Consider the following 21875-nt stretch of genomic DNA (forward strand, 5'->3'; position numbering starts at 1 on the left):
GCCTGGTGGGGAGGTCTCTCCACTCTGGCTGGGCCAGAACTCCAACATTCCACTGTTCATGTAGGAAAATTGTCCTGGGCAGAGAGCTTGGGTGACCAGGGACTTACTTCATAGTTTTCTTTCCCTCAGGAACCACTGTCTTGTACCACCTGTTGTCTAATGCCTGAAAGTAGTTGCCTTGGGTACATTCGTCCTATTTTATAGTTGTTTATGTAGGAGGGCTAGTTTGGTACCAGTTTCCCTGTCATGGCCTAGAAGTTGCTTTGTGGAAAAAATATGTCTTTGGTCATTATTGTTCTAGGATACTCTATTATAGAAAGGGAACCTGCTGGCTTAGAGGCTGCTATTAGTCTATGTGTTTGAGTCAAAGTTTTTGGGAATAATATAGAAAGAAACTCATTCACAGCAGATTAGGAGAAGGGAGCTGCATGAAGAGGTCGAGATTCACTCAAGGAGAATTTGGCCTTAGGAAATTACAGTCCAAGATTTCTTTGTTTGCTGACCCAAGAAGCCGATTCATTCAGCATGTATTTGATGAGCATCTACTTTGTACCATATACTACGCTTGGTGGTGAAATACACTGAAGAATAGAAAAGAAACTGACCTCTTTCTTCATGGAACTCATGGTCTAGTGGAAAGAGTAAACATTGATTAAGAAATTAGGCAAATGATAAAATTACAAACTGTGGCAAGTACCATAAAGAAGTACACAGAGCTCTGGGAAAGAACACTGGCTAAGACTTCCCTGAGGAGGAGACTGAAACTGAGAATTGAAGTATGCCTGGCACAACAGCATGTGCAAATGCCCAGAGGCAGATAGAAGGGGGCCATGCCAGAGGAATTTAGGGAGGCCAGTGGGATTGGAGTGTGAAGGGCTGGAGGGAGAGGTTAGAGAGGTAGGAAAGAGCCAGAGCTTGCAGAACCTGGTAAGCTGGGAGGAGAGTTTGGTCTTTATCCTGAATATGGGAAGAACTACTGAAAGGTCACAAGCCAGAAAGAAATGTTTTGACTTAGGCTTTGACAAGACCTCACTCTCAGTGGAGAGCAGATTTGACAGGTGCAGAAGGGGCCACGGAAAGCTGTTCGAAGGGTGTCATGGTTAGGAATATGTGTCAACTTGGCCAAGTTGTGGTAGCTGTTTATCTGATTGGGCAAGTACTGGCCTGTCTGTTGCAATGAGGACGTTTCATAGGATTAGGTCATGATCACATCAGCTGCATCCACAACTGATTCCATTTGTAATCAGCCAAAGGGATATGTCTTCTACAATTAGTGATGCTAAATCTAACCATGGGAAGCCTTTTAAGGAGGACTCAGAGGAGATAGGCCCCATTCCTGCTTCGGCTGGTGAGCCTCTCCTGTGGAGTTCATCCAGATCCTCCATTGGAGTCGTCGGCTTCGCAGCCTGCCCTGTGGATTTGGACTCTGCATTCCTGCAGTCACGTGAGACACTTTTATAAATTTTATATTTGCAAGTGTTCCCTGTTGATTCTGTTTATCTAGAGAACCCTAACTAATACAGAGGGTATTTCCATGTCTCTCTCCTTTCAGTGTAGAATTTTCATTCATGAATCATTCAACAAATATTTATTGGGTACCTTTTATGTATCAGAAATATTTTAGGTTCTGGTATATACATAAAATATACATAAAACAATCCCAAATCCTCGATATGGAGTATGCATTTTAGAAGATGATGATGATGATAATAGTTAACACTCATTGTGCATTTACCACGTTAGACCCTGTTCCAAGAGCTTCCCATGTGCTAACACGTCCAGTCTTCATAAGAGCCCTCTGAGGCAGGTTCTAATTAGCTGAAAGGTCAAGGTACTTGTTCTAGGTCATAGCTGTGAAGTGGTGGACCAGTTATGTGGACCCAGATTGTCTTGCTACTCACTGCCCAAATTTCCTAATCTTTCCACCACTCATGCAGAGAAGGCCTGGAAAAATGCTGCATGCCCCAGGCCATAAAACTCCTTGCCCTGATTTTAGTTGCTCTCTAATTCTAGCACTCATCACCAGCTAATTGGAGCCCAAACACTGATTCTTGGGGGAAGATTCTAATTGGTCCTGGTTGGGGAAGGGACTGCTGCTGGTCTAGCTAGCTATCATCAGGGAGGTGTGAGGCAGGCTCAGCTCACCTGTTCATCAGGGGCTGGGGCCATGGGAACTTCTAGAAAATGGAATCAGCTGAATGAACAGCCCAGAAGACACCTGCTATACTGCAGTGGAATCTCTCACCTGTCTTTCTTGCCTGTCACTTTAAAAGCCTAATGTACGATTTGGAAATTTGTAACTATGACCTCAAAAGACAGTGTGGAATGTTGTTTTATCTTTAAATAGGTTGTGTCATCTTTAAAATGAAATGTGTTAGCCCCTAATTTTTAGCACAGGATGTCAGTTTTTGAAATTTTCTTTGAAAAATGAAGGGAACTTTAAGACGATTACTGTTCTTAACCTTTAGGTAGGTGTGAAACCCTTTCTGAAATCTGGAGGGTTGCCCTTTTTGTTCCAAAAAGAGTACAAAGCCCCATTTTGCACATTGCCTCAATGCTTCTGCTGGCTTCTCTCTTGCTTTCTGTCTTTCCCTATCTCTCTATCTGTTTCTATTTTTGTATTTTAGCATGGCTTCTTTTCCCTTCTCAGTTATTTGAGCTCCACTCTTTTTTATTTGCTGCACTGTGGAATTGCAATTTTTTTTGCATACTGAGTGGCATTATGTTGCCTCTTGATATAAAATGCGTTAAACCCGGGTTGATTCCTGGCCCATGTACTTCCCAAACAAACAAGCAAGTGAAAAACAATGGTGCTGCAGTAAGGAGATACTCACATGAAAAAAAGAATGACATATGACCCCCACCATATAGCATGCAGAAAAATAGGCATTGAAGAAAAAATTTAGTGTGTGCCATTTATCTCTTTCTTCCTAAATATAAAATTGAAAGCCTTAAACATAACATATGCTTTCTTTCTTTTTTTCCACCTTGAACGTCAGTTGGCCTTGGAAGAAACTTTTCCCTAGACCTTAAGTACTTTTCACATCTCACAGGTCATTTGCTTGGCGAGTATTTTGTTGAAAACCCACTGTTTGCCAGCCTGTGGTAGGCAGTGTGGTATGATGATGGGCAAGATGGACACGGTTCTTGCCTTGTGGAGCTCAGTCTCTGTTGGAGGTTGAAGGCAGACCAGAGCAGTTTGATGTGGCTACTGCTAAGGTGTGGGTGGGTCAAGGAAGCACTGGGAGTTCAGACAAGGGTGGTCTGCAGTGACTTCCCAGACTTATACCTGGATTGAACTAAGATGTGATGGCTGATTAGGAATCCATCCACTGGATTCACAACTTGGGGGTAACTGCTCCAACAAAACAAACCATTCTAAGAGGAGGTACTTGGAAGACCTCCTGGATTGGGGGAGCCTCTCTGAGGAGCTAACTTATAAGATGACACCAGGAGCAGGGGAAAGAGCCAGCACAGAGATGAATGAAGTCCTTTCTCTCTCTCTTTTGGTGGTGGTGGGGACATGTTCTAGGCCCAGAGCATAGTACATGCAAAGGCCCTGAGGCAGGGAAGAGCTTTGTGTGTTTGAGGAACTGAAAGAAAGTCAGTGTCATGATGTTTAGGTTGGAGAATGATGGGTTGTCAGCGCCAGGCAGTGCAGAGCTCACAAGCCAAGGTAAGGAGCCAGGGTTTTGTTGTAAGGCTAGGGGAGTAGTAATGGATTTTAAGGAGGAGAGGAATATGGTTCTGATTTAACATTTTATGATCATTCAGGCTGGACACTGGGTTAGAGAGGGTCAAGGGAGAAAGCAAGGAGATGAGCTTGTTGGCTGTGTCTGTGCCAGGTGGTGAAAGGGCAAGGATGTGTGGAGTGGGGTGTACCAGGGCAGGGGGGATTATATGGTTTGCTCCACAGGACTTGGTGCTGACTTGGATGTGGGAGATGAAGGAGCAACTGGGTGGATGGTTCAATGGGTTGATGTGGTGCCATGTGCCAGGATAAGGTGCATGCAACCAGGGAACACTTGGAAAGGAAGGAGCATTTTGGGGAAAGATCATGAGTTTAGTCTGGTACATGGAGAGTATATAGAGCTTAGGAGGTATCCAAGCAAAGATGCCAAATAAGAAGTTGGACATATATAAGCCTGGAGCTCAGAAACAGAATTCTGGACTTGCTAACTCTCAAGCCTGTTGAATACCGAAAGACTACGTGCTCAGTTATGAGGGCTTGCAGGGATCCACTTGTAAAGTTTTATTTCTTGCACCCTTACTACCAACTTCAGCTCCCCAGAAGCAGTGAACTAAAGAGCAAACCAAAGAAGAGACTAGAGAAACCAGAGTCACAAACTGACAAGCTTGTGGGGGCCAGCTAATTAAAGGAGATGACTGAATTGGCCAAATAGGGGCCAAAAGGGAATGGTGAGGGCCAGGCCACAGCAGAGTGTGTCTCGACCCAAGGAGGCAGACCCTATTCGGCCCTTGCTGATTGTGTCATATGGGCCCAGTTTTCCAGTTTACTTCCAGATGAGCTAAGAATTGGAGTTTTTAATGGGAAATTTCTTGTTTTTAAGTTTTGGCCACAAATTCAAACTTTGGATTAGCTTTGGCTCAAGGCTACTGGGTCATACTCTCTAGGGATAAGTAAAACTATGCTACCTAAAGGTTTATCAAGTAGAAAGGGAGAAAAGGGAAGGAGAATATTTATATGATTTCTAAGAATTGTCTAGCTGGGGAAAGTGCACCATTAACTCAGATCTGGGTTGTTTCTCCTATAAACCTCTGAAAATCTCATTGCAATGAGATGAGTCTAAAGTTTGTTCTGGAGAAACAGGGAATCTTAATTCGCTGGCCATTTGATTCACCTCAAAAGAGCTACCAGCCTTTTGGCAGAACGCCACTATCATTTCCTCTTTCTATTTCAGGACAGGGTACCATGGTCCTTTGGTAGACAAAACTTCCATTCAAAGGCAACTTTGCAAGACTGGGCTTTAAGTGTTTGCCTATCTCATCAGTTTATGGGATTTAATAATAGCCCAGTTGAGAGTGGCCTGTATAACACCATTGTCATTTACTCCCTTCTCTGGCCGCTTAGGACCCTTTAGCCACACTCCTGGGCACAAACTGCCCCCCAAAGGACACTTCATTATACTTCGGATCCATCCTTATGCTGGGGTGTTTTTGAAAAAATGTTACCATTCCCTCTTTGGAACATGTTTTCAACTAAAAAGAATGACCAGAAAGTCATCCTTTAAGTCAGAGAATCCAAGTATGAGAAGGTGAAGTTGTAGCTTTCACCTCCAAAGACAGTTCTCTTGATTCTTTTAAACAGATGGTCAGACATATGGAAAAAGCATGAGAAGTTCCTTTAGGATTTTTAGGAAAAATCCTTACAGATGCAGAAACCAGATCGTGTTTCATCCCTGCGAACAATGTGAAGCTTTGCCAGGTGAAGAGTGAGGGGCCAGGGGCACACCTGGCCAGGTCACTGCCTCCCAAGCCAGAGGAGGCTGGAAAAGTCTCCACCATTTCATCTTGTAAAGCAGATTACGGGACAGTGGTTTGCTTCCTGTTGCGTTTCAGCTTTTGTACTATCTGTGACTCACTTTAAATCACATCTAAGAAAGGTATAAAAGAAGCCAAACGGGGTTTTCTCTTTACCAGGTGAAGCTGGAATCGTGACACTCTGCAGTGCTGCTCCAGCTGTTGACAAGCGCCTGTTGGCTTCTTTTTGACTAATAAAATTCCGTGTGCAGTGGGGACCACCCCCACTGCTTTTAAGTCATGAAACAGGTAGTAGGTCTTACGGATGCTAATTTGTCCCCATCAGAGCTGCCCTGCTTGCTTCTATGGGAGGATCAATCAGATCTTCTGGAGAGGGAAAGAGAAAAAGGGGTGAAGTGCAGATCAGGTGGCTTGCGGGTCAGTAGAATTTGTTCTGAGATCATTGGGGGTTCATTTGTTCATTTATTCAAAATATTTACTGAGCACCTACTCTGTGCCAAATACTCCTTCAGGCACTGGGTATTGGTAGTGAACACAACACGTAAAAATTCCTGCTCTATGTGAAACTGACGTTCTGGTTGGTGGGAGATAATACATCTAATAAACAAGAAAATTAAAAAATTTGTTAGGAGGTAATGAGTATTATGGGAAATAAATCCCAGGACACAGGGAATTGGGACCACTGCCCTGTGAGCTTTTAAATAAGGGTGGTTAGGATAGGCCTTCCTGACATGATACTTGGGTAAAGAAGGAGGTGAGGGAGTTAAAGAGTCAGATATCTGGTGAGGAGCATCCCGGCCCGGGCTGAGGGACAGCCAGGGCCAGGTGTCTGGCAAGGGTGAGCAACAGTGAGGAGGCCTGGGAGGGAAAGGAGAGTGAGCCAGGGCAGAAGAGAAGGAGATGAAGGCCACAAGGAGAGGGGACGGGCAGATGTGCACCTTGGAGAGGGTTAGAGGAATGTACTCAAGTCGGGTGGGATCTGATGGAGGTTTTAGCGGGATCCCTCTGGTGGCTTTGCTAATGAGAGCCGACTGGGGTGGGGGTGGGGGTGAGGAAGAAGATGGGGGAGCGGCGAGGAGCTTCTGCAGTGGTCTAGGCATGAGGATGGCGGCTGGACCAAGGTGGTGGAGTGGCGGAGGGGAGAAGTGCCGGGATTCAGGGTAGATGTTGAAAAACGGGCTGATGGGAGTGTGTGGGATGTGGCTAGGGTAAGAGGCGTGGCCATGACCATCAGTCTGTCTGAGGTTGTAGCCTCGGGAAAGGCCAATTCTGTGGGGGTTGAGTGATCTAGCACATCACTACAGAGGCACCTCCTCTTTTCATATGGAAGGCATCTTCTAGGGGTGGCTTGATCCAGCCTTTCCATTTTAAAGAGGGGGAACTGAGGCTCAAGAGAGGGTGGGGTGGGGTATATGAGACTGGAGCATGCGAGTGGGGGTGGGGTTCTAGGGCCCAGTTGGAAAAGAACTCCTTCACCACCCTGTCCTGGTCTATGCTGGTCTCTTGATTTATAACCACTGGTGAGTAAAAACTTTGAAAAAAGTACAGTACAGACCCAGTGCACCTGGGGGCTAGGTGCAGCCTCTGTGTATGCCCTTGACTGAATGAAGGCTGAGTGGTCAGGGGAGGCTTGCAAAGGATCTGGGGCTGGTGCTGGGCCTCCAGGGTGACTGGACAGAGATAAGGCGAGGCCATGCCTGGGTGGGGGCTGGCGCAGGCAGCGAAGTTGTGAACAGGTGAGGGGATGCAGAGCAAGGACGTGTGCTGACACGTCTTCATACCAAAGCTACACCCGTGATAAGGGGTGAGTTCAATTCACTTTAGAAGATAAACTGTCATGAATGAGCATCAGGAGAACATCTTCCCAAGCAGGCGATAAACAGAAAGCCTCCAGTGTCTTGGAGAACAAATGCCCCAAAGAGAGAGATTAAGTGTAAAAATTGCAGTACCTATGCAAATATAAAAATTATATATATATATATATATATATACATGCACACAATTAAATTATATATACATACACACATTTAAATGATATATGCATCTGGGTGTATATATTTATAAATATGTGTGTATGTGACCTCTGCATTTTTATTCAATTATTTATTTTATTTTAAATTTTCCATTCTTTAGTATATGCTCATTATTTTCAAAATCCAAGAAAATATAAGAAGGAAACTAAAACGTACCATTTATCACCTGAAGAGAGCTGCAGTTATTGTTTTGGTTATTTCCCTCCAGTCTTTTTTTTCTGTGCTTGTACACTTAAGCTCAGAGTATCCAACAGAGTATCCACTCCCTACTATCCTTAACATAATTGAGTCTCTATCAGGCTATTTGATGACACAAGGGAAAAAAATTGCCAAGATTCAGGCATGGTTGGGCATTGCTTCCAGTGCTTTCAGTGTAGTACTGGATATCATCCTCCCAGTTCCTAGGTGGCACTTGGAGGCACAGAGAGGTTAAGTAACTTGTCTAAGGCCACACAGTAAGTGGCAGAGCCAGGAACCGAAGATTGGCTCCTGCCTCTAAAGCCTAAGCTTGTAGCTACTTAGGCCACATAGAAGGAACAGAAAGCTATGATGACCCTGAGATAATTTTCCCAGTAGTTCCTAGGGGCTCTTATTGCTGCTTAAGTGTATTTTAAAAATTCAGGAACTAACTCCATTCTGCTAGGGCATCAAGTCATGTTGTTTAGCTGGTTGGGTTGCTTGGGTGCCTGCAGTCAGTCTGTCTGCCTGCCAATGTGGCTTCCTTCTTGCCCTGTGATTGGCTGCAGCACTGGTAGGGCCCTTCCCCAAAGCTGGCAGAACCTGGGCCGGGGGCTGTGGGCTGCTGTTGGCTCTCCCAAGCTCGTCCAGGTGCCAGGTCTGCAGCAAGGAGAGCAGCACTTTGTGCAGCCTGCCTTTGAGTTCTGAGACCTCAGTACCACCCTGGGAGGTCAGTTTCCAGGTTCTAACAGTAGGAGCAGACCCAGCCTCGGTGGAGTTTGTTCTCACCAGACCGGCCATGTGACCTGAATAAGGATAATCTGACCACCTGCTGCTTCTGTTTCCCCAATGGCAAATTGGAGAGAATATTATTTCTCTTCCAGGATTTTTACAGGTGCAATACTCAGTACAGTGCCAAATGCAGACTGCTCTGGTTTCTCTTCATAATCAATCTTTTTGAATAGGAAATGCATTCACAGGGCATAGAATTTAAAAGGAACAAGAGACCACAGGGCCAGGTTTCCCTCCCTCCTGTTCTCAGGCTTCCATCTTTTCTCCCTGGGCACCAGTGTCTTGTTCTCTGGTGGCTGGAAGAAGGCTAGATGGAGAGATATGTGATAAAGCAAGCATGTAGTAAACTTACTGGTAGAATCTAGGTGGTCTGTTTATGGGTGGTCTGACCAGAGGTGGTCTCTATTTTTGTGGTTGTATTCATTGTCATTGTTGCTGTCATCATCATCATAATTGAAAAAGGACTTGGCCGAATGCCATACACTGTAAATTCCCATTAAATGACCAAAGCGATTAATATCATTGCGCTTGATTCTCCAAATAGGAATTAAAGCTTAATTGATCTTTGAAATATCACTCATTTAGTCAAATAGGCCTTTCTCCATGAAACTTTGGTTTCTGTTAAATGAATTTTGCTTTCCCTTTTGACATTTCTTATAGGAACCTGTAAATTCTGTTCTAGTAAATACAGTTTTTGAAACTTGCATCAGGTAAGTGTTTATTCTGTTTCGATTTACCTGACCCCCAGTCTTAGTGACATAAAATAAACTATCAGCGTATATTAACTTTGGCAAAGACAATTTTATTATTATAGAACATTTTATTAGGACAATTTCTGAATACACCACAAAGTTTTGCAGTGAACACCTATAAACAAACCACCTAGATTCTACCAGTAGGTTTACTACATTCATGCTTTATCACATATCTCTCCATCTAGCCTTCCTCCAGCCATCAGAAAATGATGTAACTAAATCTGAACAATAGGCAGTATCAGCCAGGTTATGGCGCCATGGCAGAAATGTAGCAATAAGCATTGAGTAGGTTGATGGGTGATTCTCCTTTTATCTCTTATTTATTCAAAAATCTTAACCTGACTTATACCACATGTCTGAAGTTCTTTACTCAGAGTTTAGTCCAAGACCAGCATGGTGGATATCACCTGAGAGCTTGCTAGAAACATAGAATCTCAGGCCCTGCTGAGTCAGAAGCCTCATTTGACAAGACTCCCAGGTGATTCGTAGGCACATTAAAGTTTGGGGCACATTACTATAGGACAGGGGTCGTCAGGCTCCAGCCCATGGGCCCAATCCGCCCTGCCACCTTTTTTGTAAGTAAAGTTTCATTGGGACATAGCCATGCCCATCTGCATGTATGACTGCTTTGATGCTACAACAGCAGAGTCAAGCATTGCCGCAGAGACAGTATGGCTTGCAGAGCCTAAAATATTTACTCTCTGGTATTTTATAGAAAGAGTTTACTGACCCCAGTAGTAGAAGATGGAGAGAGAGCAGGGAACAGAGCACATAAACTCCCGGAAGTTTGGGCATTCTGCTAGAGGGAGACAGACATTGAGTAAATAAATAGATGATCTTTCCAGTGATAAAAAAGCAATATACAAGGAAAATAACGCTGGAGGGGAGATGGAAGATGATTGCGAGGAGAAGGTGGGGGGAGGTACTATTTTAGGGAAAGCCTTTCTGAAGATGTGACTTTAAACAGAATCTTGAGTGCTGCAAGGAAGCCTTGTTGCTATCCTGGCCGGGAGAGTCTTCTAGGAGAGGGAATAGCCAGTGCAAAAGGCAGGAACATGCTTGGTGTCTTTGAAGAACAGCGAGAAGGAATGAATAAGAAGAGCATTGGCGATTGCATAAGGCAGTCACGCCACAGTGGTGGGGCTTTGGATTTTATTCTGGGATGGGAAGCCATAGGAGGGCTTTATTCAGAGGAATGACGTGTTTTTATCCAGTGGCTGGCAAACTATTGTCTATTTTTTGTAATAAAGTTTTATTGAAACACAGCCGTGCTGATTTGCATTGTCTGTGGCTCCTTTTAGGCTGCACTGGCAGAGAGAGCTGAGTAGTTTTGACAGTGTGACTAGCAAAGCTGGAAATATTTACTCCCTAGTCCTTCACAGGAAAAATTGACTGATCCTGTTCTAATAGGACGGTTGCATGGAGAAGAGGTTGAAAGGGGCAAGGGTAGGAGCAGAGAGGCCAGTTGAGAAGTTATTTCAGTCATCCAAGAGGAGAGATGAGATGGGGTCAGACCAGCAGTGGGGATGGAGAGGATTGGTGAGTATCTGCATTCTTTTCTTTTCTTTTTTGACTTTTATACATTTTCTGCATTCCTCTTGAATGGGACCCATGGTGAATTGAATTGTGTACCCGTTTAAACTTGTTTTTGGTCTTGATCCACATTCTGGTGAGTGTGGATTCATTGTAAATAGGATCTCTTGAATATGTTACTTCAGTTAAGGTGTGGCCCAGCCGAATCAGATTGGGCTTTAATTTGGACTGCCCGAGTCCTGTAGAAGCAGAATGAAAAAGAGAATGAATGAAATGAAAGAGAGAAAAAGCCACTTGTGGAGAAGAAGCAGAAGTCAGTGGAACTCAGAATAGAAATGAGAATTTATTCTTTCATTCAAAAATTTTTTACTGAGTACTGGCTTTGTGCCAGACACTGGACAGGGTGCTGGGGCCACAGCAGTGAGCAAGACAGACAGGGTCCCTGTCCCCAAGAAGCTGACGGTCTTGTGGGGGAGACAGACAAATTAAAGCTTTAGATGGTTGTAAGTACTTGAAGGGAAAGCATGGGTGCTGGAGGTGGGGTGAGGGCTGCGAGGCAGTGGAGCTGGGGAGCCTGTCCAAAGTGGCACAGGAAGCAGTGTGCCAAAGGCAGAGACAGGCAGTCACACAGAACTTGGCATGGCCTAGAGGGGAAGGTACTCAAAGATATCTTTCCTTTGGATGTGGGCTTGGGTTCCAGTTTGATGATCTACAGCAAGTTCTTCAAGAGATAAAGGGGATCTTTAGCTTAACTTAAATTTGAATTCTGATACTTACATTTTCTATCTCACCAAGGCAGAAAAAAATAATCTGCTTTCTTTTGCTTTGGTGTAAAAGCAGAGCCTGAGACAAAGATTTGGGTACAACTAATTTACTTGGGTAGTGATCCCAGGAGGCAGGAGTGAGGAAATGGGGAGAGCGAGTTGGAGAAAGCGCAGGAGAGGCTGGAAAGAGGCATATTGAGCTGGTTCCTGCTATAGACAGTGGGGGCTTCTGCAGGAAGGGGAGTACCTTAGTATCTACCTTAGAGCTCTCTCTCCAAAGCACAGGACACTGGGGCATTTATATGCCCCACTCCTGCCCCTGTTAATGAAGGTCACTCCCCTCCAGGCTGTGACTGTTACAGGCTGAGTGTGTACTCACACCTGAGGGGGAAACCACTGTGTTTGGGAACTGACCCCTGCAGCTGCAGCTGGAGTCAGAGGGGATGAGTTGACGTGTTACAGGTCACCAGTTGTGTCTGCTGTACACATGATCAATTTTGCCTTGGACAGCTCAACCTTAGGAGTTGGTGGTCACCTGTGCTTAAAATCCCTCAGGTCCTTGGTCCACCTTGGCCAGTGGAGAAGAAATGGAGCCAGCTGGGTCCTGCTTGATTCAGGAGTTAAGCAACTGATAGTGAACATGTTTTTCAGTTTCCGCATTACCTCTGCTGTGACATTTTAGTATCTTTTATAAGACTATAGAATATAGACAGAGGTCCCCAACTCACAGCTTGGAAAAATCTTATGTGTCAGGGGGTACAGTTGTGCATGCTGTTCACTGCACAAGGACACTGCATCTTATGAGGACACCTGAATTTCCATAGTTGTTTAGGCAGTGTTCTGACATGTACTTGCAAAGTGTGCAGAGAAAGAGGTGTCTCTTTCTAATCTGCACAGGAATTCCAGATGGGCTAGCAATGGCCCCTAGTGGTTTAATTCTTAGAAAGAGAAAAAAACTGACTGCTCAGTTCATTTACATTCCTTGCCTGGTCCTTTAAAGCATTTAACTCTTGATAGCAAGGAAAGCATCTATGCTAGTCTAACAGACATTCCTCCTCCATTACTCTCCTTTCTTGCAGGTGGGTTTTTGTTGCCCTCTCCTCCTCACCGTCTAACTGACCAGAATGCCTGGGACAGTGGAGGAGTGTGAAGTTGTCCCTTGGCCTTCACCTCTGCCTGAATCTTGCTGTATACACTCTGAGGTGCAGAAACCTTGGGTCTAAGACAAGAGGGTAGTGCTCTGTAAACTCCCTCTAAGCCCTCATTTAAAGTCTATGACTCAGATTAGTGGGTATCATCCAGTAGAAGTACCTCTGTTTAGTTTTCTTCTCTTTGAGGTCAGAGTTCTAGCTTCTCTTCAACTTGGCCCATCTTAAATTACATGGCTCCAGGGCTGATTCATTCAGTGACTTATAGCTGTTTCTTTATAGTTTGGGGAAGATTACGCTAGGAGGATACTTAGAAACCACCTAGTTGAATGGCTAGTGTGTCTCATTCACATATTTTACTGAGAATTTTGGTTCCCATTTTACTGAGGGCTTCAGATACCATTTTACTGAGTGCTTCCTGTGTGTCAGACCTTTTACTAAGTGAAATTCTCCTGTTCAATCCTCATAATTTAGTTCTTAGAGGAAGATATCATCATCATTCGTTTGCACATAACCAAATTGAGACTCAGGTGAATTATAGAGATTATAGCCATGATCCAGATTATTTAAAGCATGGATTTGGAATATATTATTTATTGAACCTAAGCAACACCCAGACTTTATTTAGGTGCTACACATATGTTGTCCATCATAACCCTATGAATTACAAATGAGAAAATGTACTCCGAAAGAAATACATTTTCTTTGATTAGGCCCAAGGCCATTCGCCCCTCATCTAGTCTCTTCCTCACACAAGCAGCCAGAGGGAAATCCATTCACCATGTGAATTGGATCTCACCACTTCTCTTTTCTAAGGACTTCGATGTATCTCCTTTAGTTCACACCTGCTCCTCCAGTGGACTGCAAGGCCCTTTGTCTCCTGCTTCCTGCCATCTCTCCACTTTTCACTCACTCCATTGGTACCCTGTTAGTCTCCATGCTATTCTTTAAATACTTCAAGTAGGCTCCTGCCTCAGGACCTTTGCACTTCTTAGTCACTTCTCCAAAGTATCCACATGGCTTCCTTCTCTATTTAGGTTTCAGTGCAATGTCACCTCCTTAGAGAAGCTTTCCCTCATTCCTCTTCAAAATGAACATCTCTTCCCCTGCCATCTTCTATCCCTGTACTTGCGTTATTTTTTTCATGCCCTATCATTTTCTTCCTCCCTCCTTTCCCTCCATCCTTTCTCCCTCTATCCCTTCTTTCCTCCCTCTTTCTGTCTTTCACCTCCCCGTCCATCCACCCACCCACCTACCTCCCTGCCAACCCACCCATCAGTGCTCCACCATCACTCCCAAGCACAGTTCCTATCACTCTGTAGGCATTTAACCTGCTGCACTCACGACTGTCAAATGGGTGCCAACACTGTTCCTTTGAGACATTGGTGAGCCCTGATATGCCTTAGCTTCTCTGGTGAACCATTCCCGGGGAGTTCAGGCTATGGGTGTCCTTACTGGCAGCTCTTTGGTGGCTTTCCTGTGCTAAATGAAAGGAGGAAGGAAGTGACAACAATTAAGAAGGACCAATTCAATTCACTCGAATATGCCCAGGCATTCTCTGCCCCTTGTCCCTAGGACCAACGTGACTCTGGCTCACCAGAGGCTGCGGAAGTCGTGACTTGATGGGAAAGGCACAAGTTAGTTTTATAATGATTAAGAAGAGAAAAAAAAAAGCAACCCTATTTTTCACTTTCCTTTTTTAATCAAGAAGTATGCCGTGGGTGTTCCCTTGTGGTTTTTCAGTCAAAGACACTATTGTTTTCAAACTCCGAGTGCCCCTGGGGGCTGCTGCTTTGCGTGTGTCTAACTTTAACTTTGAACTAATGCTTTTAGGGCTGTACTAGGCTCGGGGGTCCTGGACCCAGCCACGAACAAGGCAACAAGCTTGTTTATTGTGTCCAATGTGCTGTCCCCACAGCAGCCACCTCCCAGCTCGCACCCTATCTTCTTCCTGTTCCGGACAACCCTGTCCACAGCCCACTCCTGCCCCTTCCTACCACAGCTCCCTTTTACTCCTGAACAAGCAAGGGCCAGGCGGGGGTGGGGGAAGTGGGGTGGGGCGGAGGAGCTGATTTGGCAGAAGGCAGGAGCTGCAGAACCTGGGCTCCAAGTGAATGTGCACCAAGGGGGGAGGCAGAATCAATGAAGAGCATCTAATGCCTAAGTGGGGGCTCGCTGAAACAAGTGCAGGGATTAAAAGGAGGGTGGTTTAGTGCAAAGGCACAGTTTTGGAAAGTTCATTGCCAGGTAAGAGGCACACTTAAGGAGCGGTGCCTTGTTGCCTCTCTGAGGGCCAGGACAGGGGTGACATTTGTCCTGTCAGAGGCTTTCATCACCTCTGGAGCCCATCTGCAGGAATGATCAGATTCCCAAAAGAGGCAGTTTAACCAAGGTTTAACCATGGGGTTTGGAGCCAGATGACCTGGGTTCCAATCCTGGCTCTGCCACTTACTGGCTGTGTGTCATTTAGGCAAGTTTCTTAACTTCTCTGTACCTGTAAAGTGGGCTGGTTATAGTACCTGACATTCTAGGATTGTTATGAGGTGATAAACAAAGAGATGATGAACGTAAAGCATGAGATAGAGGGCCTGGCAATGTGTGTCCAGTAACAAACAACAATGTTCTATTTGTTTACTGAGAAAAGGGCAACAATAGAGAGGGGAGATGAGGGTCTGGGCTGCTCACTCTGCCTCAGGTAGTCCAGGACAGCTCTTTGGAGGAAGCAGCATCTGAGTGGGATCTTGAAGGATGAAGAGGAAGAAGCTTTCAGGCTTCAGGAAGGAAACACTGTGCTGAGCACTCAAGGCCTGACTCTGGGCTGCAGGGACTTTGGACCCACTCAGAGATTTAAACAATTGACACTGGATATCAACAAGTATAAATGGAGAAACTTCTCATAAAAAAGTTGGATTTCTGGCTGATGTCAAAAATCAGAAGATCTGGCAATACCAGGCCCACCTCTGGCAGTAGGTGTTAGAAGCTGAGTAACAGCCGGCCTCCCTTTGGGTTGAGCCTGGATTCCCCAGATCCCCCCAAGTCCCAAGGCAGCCTGATTCTCTCATTGGCTTTTCTAGGCATCTTCTTGGGGGACCTTATATGCTGCATTGGAACCTGCTTTGGGAAATGCTTAGAAAAACAAGAAGTATCCCAAGATGGATTTCATGTCTCCTAAGCTCATGCAACCCATGTCTGTCTTCTTTCCTCTGCCTTCCCACCATCCTCTTGCTGGTTTCCCTCAGGAACTAAAAGCTGTCCCCCTCTCCATGCTCATTCGTTTTGCTGACTGAAGCTGGTTGACATGCTTATTTGAACTCCATAGAGAAAGCAGGTGGGTCTGACAAGGAGCCCAATGGACAGGTGTGGGGCCTGCTCCTTCTCTGTCCTGGGCCCCCCTCATTCTCCATGTCTGCCTGTGACTGTTAGGTGTATGACTTTCTGCCCTGGACCAATCCTTTCCCTGACGGCTAGCTTGCCCTCCCGCTGCGAGTCCTCAGGAGATAGCCTCTGACCAGCTGGAGAGTAGGCAGTGTCCATGCCAAACCATTTGAAATAAGAAACCTCATTTAGAAAAGGAGGGTGAAAATACTAGGCCACCACCCCTTGGCACACCACCCCTTGGCAGCCTCTGGGGCCTGCATTAAGAGCATCCTGTAAGGCCAAAGTGGCCTGGGAAGTGAGGGTGCATCCTTTCCTTGCTCAGAGTGGAGGGTTTGATTCTGTGGCCAAGGCTGTGAAGCTCTGAGAGACGTCATAAATCGACAGATACCCCCACCATGGGAGTTTGTTCATTCGTTCATTCATTTGTTTGTTCACAAAATGATTGTTTCTTAAGTGAACAGAGCAGATGTGGTTGCTGTCCCAGTATTACTCATTGCAACATAATTGCAACAACTGTACACGGTATCCTAAGAGCATTGGACTAGGGAACCAACCATATCAGGGACGCCAAGCAAAGCTTTGCTGAAGGAGTGGCTCTTCGGCTCAGGTGGGTGGAGGTTCGTAGGGAATGAAGGCAGAAAGGGTGTTCTGGTAGCAGGGGCAGCATGGCTGGAGCAGTGTGATAGGGGGCATGGCAGGAATGAGGACTAGAGGAGGGTTCTCACTCGCTACACTGTTAGCATGTAGGCACAGTCAGCATGGGAGGGGCCTCTCCTGTGTGCAGTGGGAACTTATGCACCATGTGGTAGTAGCATTCCCTCGCTCCGCAAATTAGAAACATCCCCAGGCATTGCCTCATGGTCCTTGGGGACAAGACCTGCCCAAGTGGAAAACCACTGGAAGGTCAGAATGGCTGCAGCAAGGGGGAACCAGGGCGAGGTGGGCTCATAAAGGCGCTGTCCACATACCCTTTCATTTTCACCCCACTCTCCTACTGACGATGCGCATTCACAGCCAGAGCTGGGGTGGAAGCTGTAACAGAGTAGAGTGCGTGTGGATTCTGAAGTGGTGGAGCTGAATTTTGAACCCAGATCTCACTGACCTTGATGTCCAAGTGTTTATCCAGAGCCCTTCTTTTCTTTTCTTTTTTTTTTTAAGTATAGATGAGAAACTTCAAACTTGTTGACCTTCGCTTGTCACTTTATCTCCCTTCTTTTAAATAGAATGGGGGTCTGTTCTGACCCACAGATTTTCCATAGGGTAAAACGAAGGATGACTGCAGCATGCACTGAATTCCTCATTGGGTGGCATGCCAGGGATAGTCCAGTGGATTTTCACTTCCTGACATCTGGGGAATGGGAGGAAGGGTACATTTATTGTTGGCTCCAAGCTCAGAAAGTAATGAAATTGAACTCCACGAATTTACAAGAGGGAGCAAGTTGGTTTTCCTTGGCCCTTCCAAATGCCACGCTTACTAAAAATGAATACTACATGTAATAACATGGATGGACCTAGAGAACATTATGCTGAGTGAGACTAGCCAAAAACTAAAGGACAAATACTGTATGGTCCCACTGATGTGAACTGACATTCGAGAATAAACTTGGAATATGTCATTGGTAACAGAGACCAGCAGGAGTTAGAAACAGGGTAAGATAATGGGTAATTGGAGCTGAAGGGATACAGACTGTGCAACAGGACTAGATACAAAAATTCAAAAATGGACAGCACAATACTACCTAATTGTAATGTAATTTTGTTAAAACACTGAATGAAGCTGCATCTGAGCTATAGTTTTTTTTTTGTTAGTTTGTTTGTGTTTTTTTATATCTATATATTTTTTAAATTTTTTATTATTATTATTATTTTTATTTTTTCTCTATATTATCATTCTCTATCTTTTTCTGTTGTTTTGCTAGTTCTTTTCCTAAATCGATGCAAATGTACTAAGAAATGATGATCATACATCTATGTGATATTAAGAATTACTGATTGCATATGTAGAATGGAATGATTTCTAAATGTTGTGTTAATTTTTTTTAATTAATAAAAAAAAAAATGAATGCTACAGAATGTCTTTGCATTCTGCCAGTAGCAAAGGAAATCCTACTCCAGAACTCGATTACATGGATCCCCAAACAGGAGAGAGACGACAACATGTATGTCCAATATGTTGTAATTACAATTGCCAGGCTTCACCTTGGGCATTTAAGATGTAGTCTTTTTCCACTTTAGATTAGTATGAGTTTGCACTGTCTTTGAGGTGAATGTTATGGCCACACTCACATTCTTTCAAGAGGGAGGCTTTGGGCCAGCTGGGATTCAGGCCATATGGAGTTGGGTTGGTCTTATTTTGCCCACCTGGAGGTTGTCGCCTGTTACCCAGCCTGTTGGGTGCCAGCCTCGTTTCCAAGTGTGGATGACTCTTAGAAGGTGGACACATCCATTCACAGTCACGTTCAGCAGCCGAGTCTCTGGCACAGTATGTGGTGGTGTGCACATCTTGATAGTGACTTCTCTGTTACCAGAGAATGACTTCAGAGTTTGGGTGGGCACCTTGACCTTGCCAGGCCTTCGGGAGTTAGAATGAGCATTCCCCTCTTATAGCAAGCTTCATTTCTCTTTCCATCAAAAAGCTTTTTGGCGAACTGGCTTCTCGGGCTCTTACCTCCCTGTCCTTGGAGGTGAGAGCCTCTGCCCCCTGCAGAATAACTCAGGGTAGGGCCACATTTGTGGCAGCCAAGTTAATTCCCTCAAACCTCACTGACCCCAGGATTCAGGATTCAGGATGGAAGCTGTGTCAAACTTTTGACCAGGTCAGGTTGCCTATTTTGTGAACAAAGACCTGAAAAGGGTAGCAAAGGCAAAGGGCTTTGTGAGACCCAGTCAAGGCACGGGTGGAGGGGACCCAAGTTTCTCAAGAGTGAAGTGTACACACATATCACTGATGTGTGTACTATATTTCCACCTGAAAATAAAAGGAAATGTTTAGACAAAGATGAAATAAAAGAAGCAGGTGTAGCATCAGAAGCAGGGGAAGCTAGTACTGTTGCTTCCAATCCCGGTTGCACCTTTTCCCAGACAGCTGACTTAAGTCTTTGAGGTGAAGCCTGGAAATGCAGATTCTGGTTCAGGGCTCAGCAGACCAGAGGAACAGGGCTGGGTGGGTCCCGTTCTTTAGGTCCCTATTCTAATGAGACTAGATGAACAGTGACATGGAGCTGCCTGAGATGGTTTGGGGGAAGGTCTGAAGTTAATGTTGATATTGGCGATGATGAAGTACTATTGACATTTATTACCACTCACCAACTTGTTCTAAGCTTTTGACTGAATTAAATCATTTAAACCTCACCATAGCCCTGTGAGGTGGGCACCTGTTGTTATTCCCTGGTCCAGACAGGGACACAGGGTAGTGTCTAGTGTTCTGCAGTCCTTGTGAACTTTAGATCTGGGATACAGAGGATTCTGAGGTTGTTGATGCTCAATCCTTCGTGCCCCAGGCAAGTGTTTTATACAGAGCATCCTACTTGGGACCTGGGAGCTGTCGTCCACGTGGAATACAGAATCATGTATATGCGGAGCTGCACTTGTTCCTCAGCTTGCCCTGACTCTCAGCACTTCCCTGCATGTTGCAGCACAGCCGGGTTTTCCTACAGTGTACAGCCAGGTTTTCCTACTAGGTTGTTGCTGCTTTCAAGGAACCTCAGATGGAGTCTGGTGAATGAGAATCAAACTCAGGGCAGCAAGATGCTCAACTAACAAAAAATTACCTGCCCCCCCCCCCCAAAGAGTACAGTGATTGCCCATGTGGAATGTTCACCCCTTGAGTGCAAAGGTGAGTGGAATCACCTGCAAGATCAAAATCATCTGTCAGGTATGTCATTGATTTCACATACCTCAGATGCAATGCTATGCCCCAAAGGCTCATTCCATGCTCACAGCAGCCCCTGAGGAAAGAACAAGGATCTTAACAATGGTGTGGGTGGATAGATAACATTTATTGAACACTTATTATATGCTGGGCACTATTCTTAGGGCTGCACGTGTATCAACTCATTGACTCCTCATAATGCTGTGAAATAGGTGCTCATTCTGGGTTGAATTGTGGTGTCCCAAAAGCTAAGTTGATGTCTTAACCCCCAGCACCTCATAATGTACCTCATTTGGAAACAGGATAATTGCAGATGAATTTGGTTGAGGTCACACGAGATTAGGGTGGGCCCTTAGTACAAAGTAACTCATGTCCTTAGAAGAAAAGAGACCCATAGGAATGAAGGCCACATGACAGGGGAGACAGAGACTGGAGTGCTGCAGCTCCCAGCTAAGGAACGCCAAGAATGGCCACCACTGGAAGTTGGAAGAAGTGAGGAAGGGTCTGCCCTAGAGGCTTCCGAGAGAGCACAGCTTGCCGACACTTTGAGTTTGGACTTTTAGCTTCCAGAACTGTGTGAGAATACGTTTCTGCTGCCTTGAGCTGCCTGGTTTGTGGTAATTTGTTATGACAACCCCAGGAAACGAGTGCAGTGCTGTTTCCCTTTTATACACATGGAAGCGCTTTCAGAGGCTAGAAAGGACTTGCCACTGGTTCAGCAGCTGAGACTTGAGCCCGGGCCGGCCACCTCCCAAGCCTCCCTGGTCTTACCGCTGTGCTGAACTGGTTTGAAATTTCTCCTTCTAGTTGCCAGGTAGTGAAACCAGGGCCCTGCTGGTTTAAGTGACTTTACGAATGTCATGTGGTTAACCAGAGGCTGAGCTGGGTCCGGACCCGAAGGCCTGGCCCGGATGCACGCTGTCGCCTCTTCTCAGCAAAGCTGGCCCCCAGCTGTGAACCCTGACACGGACGCTGCAGCTCGTGTGCACGCGGACGCGACGTGACCCAGGGACACAGGGCCACATGAAAGGAGCACGCGAGGCCTTGAGTGGGGGCCCAGCCTGGCGCATAGTTGGAGGCAGTTGAAAGGAAAGCTGTCGATAAGGAGACACTTTATCACGCCTCCCGACAGGCTGCGCTTCCTCCCTTCTGTTGCCTGAGCCTTAAAGCTCTTCCAAGTTGCCTGGCTGGAGCCTCTGCTGCCTCCCGCTCCCACTGAGGAGCAGGGCGGTGGGGGGGAGGCGGGGGGGACCATTGGCTGGTGGGAGCAGACCTTGGGTGGGCGAGTGCCAACCCTTTGAAACGATCCAGAGGGCCCCTCACAGCAGCCCCTTATCTTGGGCCTTTGGAGTTTGTCAGCAGGAAAAGGGAAGCACAAAGAGGAAAAGCTTTCTCCTGGGCCTTTTGTCTTTAGTTTGCATTAACTAAGGCTGGGCCGGGCTTTGGCTGTTTGTTTTCCCACTTTTCAGAAAAAGGGTGATGGATGACTCTTGGCATGGCCGGCGCCCAGTTTTCGGGGGTGGCACGCTGCAGGCAGGGCCCCGTTCACGCACAGGCACAGTGGGAAGCATCTCTGCTGCAGGCGGAAGGCCAGACCTGGTCTGAGCTGGTCCTCAGCGGGGGTCTGCCCCTGGAACTCTGCCGGGAGGGCAGCCACGGTCCCAGCTGGGCCAGGCGCACAGGGCTGGGAATTCATTCACTCCGTGGCCCTGGCAGCCACTGGCCTTGTCTAGACAGGAAGATGTGTGTGATGGGATTTAAAGACTAGGCTCTAGCTCCTGCTTGGGTAAGAAGGAGCCGGAGCATCGGGGCAGAGGGCTCCTCAGCTGAGAACCACAGGCATAGGATCTTACCCTGGCTGAGGGGAGCCCGGGCTGTAGTACGTGTGTGGGGGGGGGGGGGCGGGCGGTCACTGATGGCAC

At 46.1% G+C, this 21875-nt stretch overlaps 1 protein-coding gene across 7 annotated transcripts in view; it reads left to right on the forward strand.

Moving 5' to 3' along the window:
• The window catches only part of NFATC2 (nuclear factor of activated T cells 2), a 163631-nt gene that overhangs the window by 39651 nt on the left and 102105 nt on the right, over nucleotides 1-21875 (forward strand). The gene's annotated exons all lie outside the window — the stretch shown is intronic.

The sequence above is a fragment of the Tamandua tetradactyla genome, chromosome 1, assembly GCF_023851605.1.
Source record: "Tamandua tetradactyla isolate mTamTet1 chromosome 1, mTamTet1.pri, whole genome shotgun sequence".
NCBI lineage: Eukaryota > Metazoa > Chordata > Mammalia > Pilosa > Myrmecophagidae > Tamandua > Tamandua tetradactyla.